A 13,459-nucleotide genomic window follows, 5' to 3' on the forward strand; every position below is an offset into this window, starting at 1 on the left:
AATCTTTTGCACAAATAGTGCCATTCCAGAGTCATCGCTTTGGTCTCATGGAGGAACCAGGACCTCTCCTTCAAAATAATTTCTGACAGTAGATGCTTCAAAGTAGACTGGTTCTCAGAGCACTGAGATCTCCTCTACATTTACCGCCTTTGGCTCTCCTGTCCCACAGCACCTCATTTGGTCATCCTCTCCCCTTCTGGGACATACAGATTCCCTACTAAATACTCCAGTTTGCTCTGAGAAGAAGCAGGTGTTTCAAAGGATGTGAGAACACAGAGAGCTTCTAGCGTCTGCTCCTTCTTCTGCTGGAGAAGGAAGATTGTGCAAGTAACATCTGTTCTGGGTTGCAGAAGAAAGGCTGGGGGAGTGTAGGGCCAGATGCTGCAGAGTCAGGAGCTGAACACAAGATCTGTGTTGTGATTGCTGCAAACTGTTAACTGTCATAGCAGTGGCGCCTAAAATTTCTGAAAACGCTTGCTACTGAGATATTATGGTGTTCTCACTATATAACCCATCATCACCCTATATTCCCATTCTGCAGTCTCTTGTAGACTGCATCTCCACACAGTTCCTGCTTACCAAATATGCAGACGCCCAAATAACTGATTTTCCCTTTGCAGCAGACTGCCAGGCTGCTATCTTCGACCTACTGATGCTTCCCACACAGGCCTCTGATTCCTCTGAACCTCATCCCTTTGATACCTCAATTTTTTTACAACTACCTATGTCTGTTCCTTCCAGATGATTTTCTTTCAGATCAACACTGCTGCATGAACATGCAATTGGGCAGGAGTCCAATGGGGCTTAGTCCAGGCATTTGCTCTGATCTTCTGGAACATACCAGGGACCCAATGTCTCATAGAACATGGAGCCCTTCAATTGCTAGGTATTAATACTAAATACAAAATGAAAGAGTAGTTTCATAACAGTATTCTCTAGAGTGCAAAAGCAAAGATTATTGAAAACTTAAAATAAAATCCCAAATGTTGATATGGAACAAATATTCCCTGTATATTTTATTACAGGAACTTGTGGCTATCAAATGAAACGAGTCACCAGGTCCAGAATAAACAAAAGGAGGAACTGCTTCATAGAGCACGATGTTAAGTTGCAGAACAATAGAGGCATTATCATGTTTCTGATGGTTTTGGCCATTCTGTAAAGTTCAGTTCATTCCTTGATAAAAGTATGTGTTTAACACCAAAGTACATAGAATAGGTCAGAAGCTGGAATATATCACATAAATAATGAGGCCACATTTCTATAGCTCAACAATTTGAGAGAAAGCAAGCACATCGCACAAAAGCAAATCAAGAAATAAAACACTTTTTCATGCAAGGTCATGCTCTACAGAATAAACTGGCTTTTAAGAAGTGATTTTCCTGTGGAATTTCAGTAAGGAATTAATGTGCGTTATGTGAGAGTCACCAATCTTGACTATGATTTTTTTTTGTTACCTTTCCTAAGATAAACTGCTGTCACAGTATTTTCTTGATTAAAAAAATCTGTTATACCTTCATAACTCTTTCCAACCAAATCTTAAAGCTGTCCTTTCATCACTTATATTATTACTTTGAAGATATTATTAGCACCCATGATTGCTTTTCCTGAGTCATCTTCATTCAGTCTTTATAGTCTCTTGGGTTTAGGTCGTTTTAAACTATTTTTTCATAGCCCTTTGTTTTTTAGAAGAACATAGAGTTTTAAGGTGAGGAAAAGCGCAACAATGTAGCTAAGGAAAATATACGAAAGCTTTACAAATCATGAGCTAGGGAATGTGTGTCAAACTAGATACACAACTCTAGACTAAAAACAGATGAATGTCAGAAGAAGAACATCTGCTTTAAAAAAGCTGGCAGCAAGCATCAGCTGAGCCTGATCCTTTTTATAACTTCTGCTCTTTTGTTTTTCTTTATTCTTTTGGCATTGTACGGCTATAACTAATATGGAAGATTTTGTATAGACAGTAGGATGCAGCTGCTATCACATCATACAGGGAAAGTATAGTTTATCACCTATAACCAGGGGAAAAAAAAGAAAAACAATCAAATCTGTCAACTCTTTCAAAGTAGAATATGTGAAAAAATGATGTATTGCAACTGGGGCTGCAGACAACTGCTTAGGGATTAGATCTAGTTACTATTTCTTCTGAGACATTGATTTTGTTCGGATGTCTTCTTAATGATAGTGCTATTTATCAAAGCTGCCTGTTTAAGAGCGGTGACAATCTGTACATATTCTTGTCTTTAATTTCTTCGAATAAACCTATTTTTCTCTAGGAGGTGAAACTCATCCAAAAATTACGCTAATGCTGCTCTACAAGTCAGTTACTATATCATTGTCTGAGGAAAGCCTCCTTATGCCTCAATGTCCAAAAATAACATGCGGGCTAGGCCCCAGTTCAGAAATATGCATATGCTTAAGTACTATAGACTGTCTCTTCCTTAAAAATACAGACATGCAAGTGCTTTGCTATAAGGATGGAATTAAAGACACCTCAACTCTCTACTCCTTTTGCACTTTTCAAGATGATTATCAACTTCTGAGTGACTAAGTTCTGGCTCTTAGGATCCTAACTGCAGAGGGAATAAGTACCCACAGGTTGCAGTCATTCCATAAGGAACTGAAATTGCTCAGCACAGAAACTTGGATTTGTGTTTACAGTATGTGTACTGTGGAGTATAGGATTTGATATAGGCAGTAAGGGATGTTACATTTGAACTGCTGAAGTGAGCTCCCAAATGCCAAAGTAATTACAAATCAGAGAAAGCAGAACTGTATCGTTAGCAAGTCTGTACTGACAGAACTCAAAGGAAACTACAAGTATTAGCTGAGGATCTTGACTACTACATTTCTACAAGTTTATACCTTAACTAAATAGGCCACTGAATCAAAGCTCTGGCAAAAAAATAGTATTTTAGAAAACAATTTAAAATGAAGCACTGATTGAAAAAAGTAAGTAAACTTGTTCTCGGTTCTTGATTACACGCAGGGGAAAAAAAGATTGGGAAAGAGGGCCAATTCTGGTTAAGATTGACAGAAAAAAGGGAAGAGGAAGGGAGAAGTGGTATAAGATCTATCAGATAGACTGCGGGTGTTTTATTTAAATGGGGAAAATTCTGAACTACAAAGTGAAAATAAAGGGCAAAATTGAGCAAATGTTGGAAGACAGAAGTGTGGTCATGTGACTACAGTCGCTCTATGATCAGACATAAGTATTTATAAACATCATTTTGTCTAAAATAAGAACTTTCTTTTTAGTTGAAACTAACTTCACAATCTTTTAGAAATTGTTTTGCTGGAGTTGCCTTAAGGGAATACTTCTAAACATGTGTTTTGATAACAACTAGGCAGGTGGCCAGCTGTGATCTCTACTTCTGATCAGTTAATTGCACATATCAGATTTGTTTCTCCATTCCCTTTCTTCCCACTTAGCCTGCTTTCTTTACCACTTCTATAGAACAGTTAGATATGGATTGTTGGGGTTTTTTTATGCTGTTTTTTGCAACATCTAGCAAAACATGGTAAAACCTGGTTGAGACCTTAGCATGCTTTAAGAGTAAAGATTGGATAATAAAATGTTCTGAAGAGAAGGGCATGCTACTATCTACATACATTTTTTAAAAGATGGCTGAAAACATAGTGCCTCAAAAACATCTGTTGGCTTCAGAAATACAAATTACAAAATCATGGGTCTATCGAATCTCCTTTTCTAGCTACATGAACAATATAGCTGATCAAGCTCCAACAGCCTTGGGGGAAGTCAGTTCATTGACACAACTCCACCAGCACCTCTGGAAAGAATGCTATGTTATTAAAGTTTGCATGCTGGGGCAGTGCTTCAGCCACACTAACAGGTAGAAAAACTCGATGTAAAAGAGGGAAGAAACTTTATATTTTCATTCAATGAAACAAGGAACAATTACAAAGACACAACTCTGTCGCTGTTGATTCAGTGCTCTGATGTGTGTGAGGACAGCTAAGGGCTGTGAAACTTCAGTGCACAGTAAAGTAAGAAATGCAATAGTGCCCTAGGGATGCTTATTATTCTTACTCTTCAAAAACACTTTAAATACAGAAACTTTTGAAGTTTCAGAACCAGGTTATTTTGCTTTGGAATTCACACAGAATTGCTTTGCATTATCTCAAGTACAATATTACAGACAATTATCTTTACATTATTTTTAAAGAGATACAAAAACATACTGGGGGGGGACTGGATGGCTGTATAGCATAAAATGCCATTGCTCCTTCGATTTCATTTTGGCTTTAACTTATACAACTGAGGATCTAACCCAGTGAGAAAAAGTAACTTGCCTCCAGTCATACCCATGTGATAGAACCAGGAATAAAACCACAACTTCTGACTCCCAATCACAAGTGAATTAACTAATACTTCCTACAGGGTGCATCTACATTATCCTTGAGGACAACCTCAAAGCCAAATTCCCAACCTTCCACATTATCTAGATGCGGGAATGCCCTTGAGGCTTCCCTTAGAGTGATTCACCTGGTGAGCCAAGAACCAAAAATCTCCATTTTGCTTAGATCATAGGGCACCTATAAGGGAACCAGTCAAAGCTGGGTCCTACGAAGAGGTACGGGGAAAAAACACAGACAAACAGCAATAAAAATTCACGACCAAAGAGAAGCAAACCAAAGCTGTTTTCTCCTCATAAGTCAGGAGGTCAAATATGTGACAGTGCAGCACGTATAAATGCAGACAGAGCTTTTTCCCTGAAAGTGAAATACTGCTGGGGCTACATTCAAAGCTAGTGTTAACTAGAACAAGTTGCTCTGCAATGACTGTGTAGAGTGCTGCAGATTATGGTAAGTCTGGTGACATACACTGTGATAACAGTGAGCCAGTCTTTCAGGAAATACCAAAGGGTCTTGATTTTTCTGCCTAAAGGTGCTGTAGTTGAAGTTATTATGAACCTTATGACTACCAAGGAGATTGTAAGCACTGCAGCAGAGTGGGAGTAGGTATCAGCAATACCTGGACTGATAACAACCATGTGATAAGGCAGAAACAGTGTGTTAGCAATGCAGATCATGCAGGAGGATGGATTTGGGTATTCTAAAGCATCTCCCCTGACCACAGGCCTGACCAGTATCATGGAACGATATCCCCCTAATGCTTTAGAAGAGTGATGATCAGGCCTTCTGACTACAGTGGGCGCCTAGACCAACAACTACTCCTTCAGAGCCAGTGCTGACCTGCCACAAAAGGCTCTGAAAATTGTCTCTATAAATCAGCAGGCCATCAATGATCACCAGGACACATCTGTCCCAGTAGATGTGTATGATGAAAGCTTGCAACTGCACTGATGTTTCTAGCGTGACATTTTTAATAGGATATCCTGTATTTATGCCACACTTGGAAAGGCTGTGGTTAGCACAAACAACGGTTGCATGGCCAGTGAGTGGGCTATAATGATGGCACTGCATTTCCTGTGATGATTCCTGACTTCTTTCTGAACCTCTGTTGGAGTGCCTATAGACTGAAGTAGAGGAAAGGTGAAAGAATAGGTACAGTGAAGAGGTGCAGACAGCATGTATATAAAGCAACATGGTAAATTGTTTGATGTATATGATACAAGTATGTTAGGCACAGCGTGAATACTAGAAGATCCTTGTTAAGCATGGGGCAGGGATTTGTATAACCACTGTCAATTGTTTGATAGGTTTGATTGTTTCTTCTAAGAAACATGTCCACAAAGTTGTCATTTCTATCAGCTGACTATCCTTTATGGCTTTACCCAATGAAGTACTTTGGGCATGAATAGCAGCTCTGAGCTTTGTTCTGTTTCCCTAAACATTCCTAAAATGGGATCTAACCTGCCTAACATAGTGCGTTCTCTAATACTTGCCTAACATTTAGGAGAAAAATGAAGCAACCTCCTTAAGAGCTTGAGGTTCTCACATAGTAAAAAGAGAATGGTAAACCTACCAAATATTTCTCAAGAAAGATTCTTTCCAAGTTCAGAAAAGTTTAAGCAATGAATTGGGAAGACAGCATCTCCCTCTGCAGGACTTCAGAGACACCTCTCTCTCTGGTTTCATACAGGAAACACAAGCACTTCTTCTAGAAAAGCTTTTTCGATACCTAAAAAGTGAATATAAACTGCATACCCAGTTCCAGTAATTTCAGGTCAGATTCTACCCCAGTAATTTCAGTGATTAGAATCAAACGTCTGTGAGTAGTCTAATGGATTTTAATCAGACCACTTGTGCTTGAATGCTTTGCTGGATTAGTGACTACAAGAGGAAGCATGAGCTGATGATCAGAAGGTGTAAGTGAAGTGTCACATTACATAGGTTCTATTTCTGGCTCTGGTACTAGTCTGTTCTGTGCCTTATACAAATCACAATATATATGTATTATCCTCATTTTATATAAGGAGGAAATATTATTATCAACCTTTGGAAAAATACTGAATTATATAGACAATTGTGGTAATTATTACATACTTCTGATCAAATTTTGAGAAAGCTGTAGAATAGGAAATGGCAGATTGTTCAGGCTTCCAGGCTCCACAGTTAAAAATAGTGTCATAAATGCAAAATGCAAGGCCTAAGCTTTAGAAGGTTAAATTGGTAATAATTAACCTTACTTCTCTTTTTCATATGTACAAAAGAAAGATCAAAGACCTCTAATAGACCTTCAGGACTTGCTTTTGCTTAAAATCCAGAGAACTAAAAGGTGCTTTCTGTGAACAGCATTGTTCTTAAAGAAAAGCACTTTTGAAATTAACAGAAAAGTGTTATTTCAGGGCTACACAGCTCATCTGTAAACTTTATTTCAACATAAGCATTTCCAGGAAATTTCCAAAGGAAATTTCCAGTTTTACCATGAAAGCGACAAATGGACTGTTATCAAAAAATCTCCTAGTGAGTAGGGGGAAGGTGTATGTCAGAAGAGTGCAAATTAATGTTAAAATAGAAGTAAGCAGCCTGGATAATTTTCTTTTATTTATAATAGATGGAAGTGGAAATTAGAGAAAGAGAGAAATTTATGGTTTGTTTACATATTTTTCCAGCAGTGTATTCCTGAAAGTCGAATTCATTACCTGGATGATACTCCTTTGTACCTGCAACACCTCTCCATCTCAATTACCAGAACATCCCCCAAAGGCCTACCTGGATAGATGATCCAAAACAGTATTTAAACTATGTCCAACTAACAACAAAATTACATTCTCTAGCACCCCTTATAAGGATCTCAAAGCTTTCTGGAAACGTTAATTACCATCACTATGAAGCACAGTGCTCACTACCGTGCCAGTGCTGCCCACAGTACATCATCCCACCAGCAGAAGGCTCCCTAATCTACCGAGTGCAGCCGGAGCACCCCGGAGGGGCGGCGGGCAGCGAGCTGGGGCGGGCTGGGCGGCGAGGGCCCGGCTCACCCCGAGCTGCCGAAGGCGGGGAGCCCGCCCTGTGGCTGGCAGGGGACAGCGGCGACAAGGAGGAGGCTGCAGCCCCCAAACGAGGTACAGAATGCGGAATATCAACAGGACACTTACTTTATCGCTCTGGCACTCGACTATGCAGTACCCATTATCTGCTGATTGTTTACTTTTGGTTTTAATGCTCAAGGCAACTGTGACTAGCATATTTCCTCTTTTTACTTTTGCCTCTTAAATGAATTCTCAGTTACTCAGCGTGGAAATATTTGCAGGAGTCTACCAATGGCTACCAGTTGACATGCTTCTATCACTTTCATCTGCACTTGTGGTATGCCCAAAGTATGGGGTATACAGTTATGAGAACTTCAGTGATATCTTCAATATGGCTGATTATCCTAAAAGCCATCCTGCTTGATATTTGTATGTTTTATTAACAGCTGAAGTATAGACGGATGAATTAATCTTTGTGCCAAAAGCTAACCTTGCTTCAGATCAGAGAAAAAGAAATTGTTACGTTTCTTCTGCATTTCCTCTGTACCGAAACAGTGCAAGTCCCAGAGCCTTGAGAATTCCCTTGCTTTCCAGGGCTGCGCAGGACCCTCCAACAATTCTTGTGTCTCTGAACTGCAGCAGCATGGAGAATGTCTGTCAATATACTTTTACTCCCCCAAAAGCCTCCCTCTGCTGACAGCTCAATGAAAACCACTCTGAATCTACCCCAGCTAAAAAATGCCTTTACACTAAAAAGCTTCTGAGAGTTCCTTATGGCAGCTTTACAGCTCATTTACGTAAAGGAATCATGAGCCACAGATGAATCAGGCTCAAATAAAATGATTTGCAAAAGGCCACCACACAGAAAGTAGCAAGACATGAATCAGGGACTGAGAGCATGCTCCATTGTGCTTGATTTTGCCAGTGCAAAAAACCAATTCCAGTGCACAAAATACATCATTTCCTCGTCTCCAAATCTCAATGAAGAGAGAAACAAAAGTAGTTTTCTGTCATGTATTACAGCTGCCTTGCAAACTGACCCAGAACTTTATGGAAAATTGCAACTTCCTGTTGCAGACAAAATTATAAAGCATCTTTTTAAGAAAATCTTATAGCTACACTATTCTCCCTTCTTGGGAGGAAACTTTAATGTAAGGAAAACTTTGAAGTGAGCCTTAGGTTTGTTACAATGGACTAACCCGATTAGAAATCATGCAAACTCTTGTTGCTCTTTAGCTGTATTCCCCCACAGGCTGTATTATAGCTCTCTAACCAGTCCCACAGCATCGAATGATGTCATGGGATCTGCAGCTCAGCGAGATGAAAGGGATAAAGCGGAACCCGCTGGCACTGGGGAAAGCTTCCAACACACAATCCACAACACAGCTTGGGAACTCAAAAGCTACAGATCCAGCCACTCAACTCCAAGCGTTTCAGAATCGTGCGCGTTCTCCCAGCACAAGCAAGGAAAGGGGGAAAAAAGGCTAGGGATCGATTTTTAACAAAAGAACCAGAGTACTGAAAGGCAGAATTTAAGAGTGCAACTACCTGCTGGAAAAGGAGCTTTTTTTTCCTCTCCAAAGCACTGCCTTTGATGTATGGCAACTGATCACTGATCAGATTACAGGCATTTGGTCTCAGTGCTCGTCTGCCTTTGATCTGCATGGTTAATTTTATTTTCCCGGATTTGGAGTTTCGTCTGGGCTTGTGCTGACATACTTTTTTTTTTTTTTTAAGGAGGTAAAAGCATTTAATACAGAAGCTCTGGCAGTGTGAAATTAAGCTGCAGAAAGCCTGGGCACTGGAAAACATCATCAGATAACAGGTACTGGATTTTGTATTTTTTTCAGTTTTGTTTGCAAGATTTTAAGAAATTATAAAGCTCACATAAACAGTAATACTACACATCACTGTGTGTACAAAAATTGAAAGATTATATATAATTTATGCAGCATTTTATTTGCAACTCAGAATTATGTTGAGAGTAGACTGTCTAGAATATATAGACAATTGAAAACTGAAGAAAAAACAATTTTTTTTCAATATTTTTGGGGTATATAAGATTTTGGTGTGCACTGCTCATACCTACTGCCTGTAGTTTTGTGAAGTTATGTTCGAATACAAGCGTTACGTGACTTAGGGGAGCATTTATTTTCTAAGAAAAGACCAACTGTATTTCTTTCATACTGTACATACTTTATTTGCTCTCAGTGCTTTTATTAAACTGTGACTTCTTCAAGTAACACTTTTAATCCTAATAGTTCCATACTTGAGATGAAAAAAATCTCCTCTTCCACAAGTTATTAGAACTAAACTTTTACCATCCTTACATACAAAAGGGAAATGGTTTCGTTTCAAGATTGAAGAGATGATAGTTCAACCATGCCATCTGAAAAGAAATCTTGATAATAAAGTACCATTTTAATCTGATTATAGAAGATTCCTTTAAGACATTTTAATAAAGAAATTAAAGAAATCTTAAGCTTATTCAGAGCGAACACCTGGTTTTGCTGAACTTCATGGAAGTTTTGCTCCTTTTTCAGTGAAGCAATTTTCATTCACACTATTTTGTATTCTGTTCCTCAAATTCAAATTTATGAACACGTACCGTGTTTAAAAAAATGTAAGACATCTACTCCAGAAATTCATTATAAAGGAACAATCATTAGAACATTAGGATTATTCACTATACATTTGCAGTTTTAAAGGGCCAGGTTTTTGGGCGAGTTTGGGCCAAATCCATGAGCGTTCCGTGCCTGCAGCTGGAGCCAGTCTGTTAAAATAAGACTCGAGCTCCTTCTGTAGGTATTTAAATATAATTTAGATTTTCAGAAGAACTTAGAACCCATAATTGGGGCCAGACTTGCAAAGAAGTTCAACATTCCAGGCACTGAGCTCTTTGAAAATCTATTCTTAATGGTGGATAGTGAGTTCTTCTGAAATACTGACTTTAGACATATATTCTTAAATCTACATTTAAGTGTATATAAATTTTAAGTACATCTGTTTATTAACAAATTGCAACTAAAAGTCAACATAACTGATAGCTGTTAAGCATTGTTTGAAAGCTATTCTTTAAGAGGTTTAATCAGTCCATAGGACCCTCAAGATGTTCATATTTCAGTATGCATGACAGTAACATGCAAACTCAAATTTTAACAGTCTGCTTGCATCTGAATAAGATTAAGTTATCAACACTTCCAGATAAATGTAGTCGGCTTTCATTAGTCAGTCTGCAAACTTTGCTTCTTCTAATTAAAAGTACATTTGTATATATAAATTTTAAATTTACTGAATATCAAGAGATAGTATGCCAGACAGAGATTAAGTAGGCCTGACTTGGTATCATTTACTTTTCTATGCCACCAATTAATTCATATTCTGACTTAACAAGTCAATTACATTATAAGGAAAGTAATTAGCACTGCATGAATAATATGCATATAGCTGTCAAGGAAGAATATTGTTTAAGGCATAGCCAACACAAAATTCAGTATTTTTTCTGAAATTACAATGATGTACTAAAACATGTTTCTGTAACCCTGAAAAGATGGGTTTATTTATTAATTCTATACTTCCTCGATGATCTCCTCTACCTTTCCAGTCTTCTCTTGCTTGTTGCTAGTTTTCTAACATGTACATTTATTTTCTGAGGAAAATTATTTCTAAACCATGCCTCTGTTTGCTGTAAAGAAGAGAGAGAAGCAAATTTAAAAAATAATGTAAGGATTCTTTTTCCTCAGAAGTCAAAATAAGTATGTGAGTCTAATACAATTAAACTATAAGGATCTGACCCTTCACACAAATGGGTAAAGCTGCACACAGAAGTAACACTGATTAATCAGATAGATTACACTTATGAGTAGGACTTCCATATAAAAATATTTGCAATATTTAGTCCCTAGAAATGCATTCCAGAAATAAAAGATTTTTTTTTCATTTTGTAGAAAGTCCTTAAGATTTTAGATAATCATCCCACATATTTAAACACAGATGGGTATTAACCCATTTAAACTGAAAAAATATCTTTGCTTGTCTGTATGTGAGACTGAAATGAAAGCACAGTGGGACATATTTAAGGGGTGGGGAGAGGATTTTCAGCATTTTTGTTATTTTAAATAGCACTTCTCTGACAGTTTAGTCTTTCATTGATCTGATTTTTAAAGATTAAATAATAATAATTCTTGGCACTTGCAACTTTGCTTTTACAAAGTGCTGTATAAACATTAATTAATCCTCAGGCTTAAGTCTTCAGAAAGAAAAAAGTTCACAATGCTTTTTCAAGCAAATCAGACTAGGAAACTCACAAGTATATTATTTATTTATTAAAATAGCTTGAGCAATTTCTGATTATAAATAGAACCATTTCCAAACAGTGTGCCTTAGATAACATCATAAGCATATTTTAAGGTTTGTAATAGTTAAGACTATCAAAAGATACTGCACAGTTATACTGACATTAGTTTCCAACAGCTGTCATAACAAGACTAGATCTATCTCACAGTTGACTGGGGGAACTGTGTTAGCATTTGAGATATGGAGATAACAACTTCCTATTGCTGTACAATTTCTGCTTCCACATCAGATATGTCACGCAACTTAGTCTTATCAAAGGGGTCAGCTGAAACTACTTTCCAAATATTTCTTTTCTGCTTTCTCTACTGTAATGAGAATCTTGCATCTATACTAGTTGCTCTAACAGTTCACTTCTTCCATTTCCTTAGAAGAAGCATCATGATTTAAAACAAAAGAAACCCTGGCATTTCCAACATCTTTCAATGATGAAGGGAATTAACTCATACATTTTACCTTTAGAGAAAATATTTTACATGCTACAACAGGGAGTTAAACGTTTAAGTTTCAGTGTTACAGACTACACATTGCTCTTAATTCATTGGCATAGTAACCCCCTGTCTGATGAGAAAGTCTTAACGTTTCTTTATATGGTAATCATCAGTGTTTAGTCAACACTTTAAGAACTCTGGTATGTTTTAATACATCTATTATGTCTAACTATACTACTTTAAAACGAGTATCTGAAACACCCGTGATGACTCTACTAAGAAAAACTCAGGCAATGCATTTCACTGGTGTCTACAGAAAACAGATAACATACAAAACAGTTGTCTGTAAACAGCAAGAGGATGTAGCATGCTCAGTGCTGTGCAGCAGCTGCCTTTCACAACAGATGCGCTGCCGTTGCGCTGCAGCATGCCATTCCTCACAGAAATTCCAGGCTCTTGCAGAGCTCCTTCTGGCAAGGGTCCTGAAGCAAAACTCTCCTTTGAAGGCCCTTTATAAGATAGTTACAAGAAAATCCCTATAAATTCTGAGTTAGTTAATTTTTTTTTAAATTGAAAACAACTAGTTTTGCAGCAACCATTTGTCTCTTCACAGACATCTTGCTGTATTGCAGTAAGCGCTACTTGTTTTTATACAAGTCCACATGGTTGGTGAACTCCAAAATTTTATCTGTGAGAAGCTCACAAAAATTCTGTTTACTTGAAAATGCTTTACTGACAAGTATAGCCATTGGTTCATTCTCTTCAGAACCTGACTCAGTTCCCAGTGTACGCATACAATTGTCTAGACTGTAGTGGTATCATTAACCTTTTCATTAGAAGTAAAACTAATGACCTGAAATCCCTGTGATAGCAGTTCTTTCACCAGGGTCTCCAAGATTGGTTTTACCAATGTCGGAGCATCACTAACTTCAGGAAAACTCCGCATTTATGTCACACTACGTAGCAGTAAAGTACACCCTTTCTAATGACTGAACAATTTATTCTCTGTGAAGAGCTGGATTTCTAAACTCCCATTTGGTATTGACTGTATGCTTATAGCTGGGTAACTTGTTACCTGCAGAACTGAAAAACATTTCAGATTCTGAGCTAGCAGGAAAAAAAGCTACTCAAGTACTTTGGAGAGAATTTTGCAGTGCATTGTCATCCTCCATCATGCTCTTTGGGTGGAATAGGCAGAAAGGAGTTTGGCGAGTTACAAGGACTCCTTTTACACTCATTCTCTGAATGGCAGCAAAGGGTTTTGGCCAAGCC

The 13,459-nt window shown here is 37.9% G+C and overlaps 1 protein-coding gene across 2 annotated transcripts in view; it reads left to right on the plus strand.

Moving 5' to 3' along the window:
* Positions 1-8,769: 8,769 nt before the first annotated feature.
* The window catches only part of TNFRSF19 (TNF receptor superfamily member 19), a 58,359-nt gene continuing 53,669 nt past the window's right edge, over positions 8,770-13,459 (plus strand). The window contains exons 1-2 of one of the 2 annotated variants that reach the window (XM_063331283.1): positions 8,770-8,999; positions 9,141-9,228. The gene's annotated coding sequence lies outside the window, so the exon portion shown is untranslated. Of the gene's footprint in view, positions 9,229-13,459 lie in introns of both variants that reach the window. The other variant, XM_063331280.1, reaches the window with a different exon arrangement.

Source organism: Chroicocephalus ridibundus, chromosome 1, assembly GCF_963924245.1.
Source record: "Chroicocephalus ridibundus chromosome 1, bChrRid1.1, whole genome shotgun sequence".
NCBI classification, from domain to species: domain Eukaryota; kingdom Metazoa; phylum Chordata; class Aves; order Charadriiformes; family Laridae; genus Chroicocephalus; species Chroicocephalus ridibundus.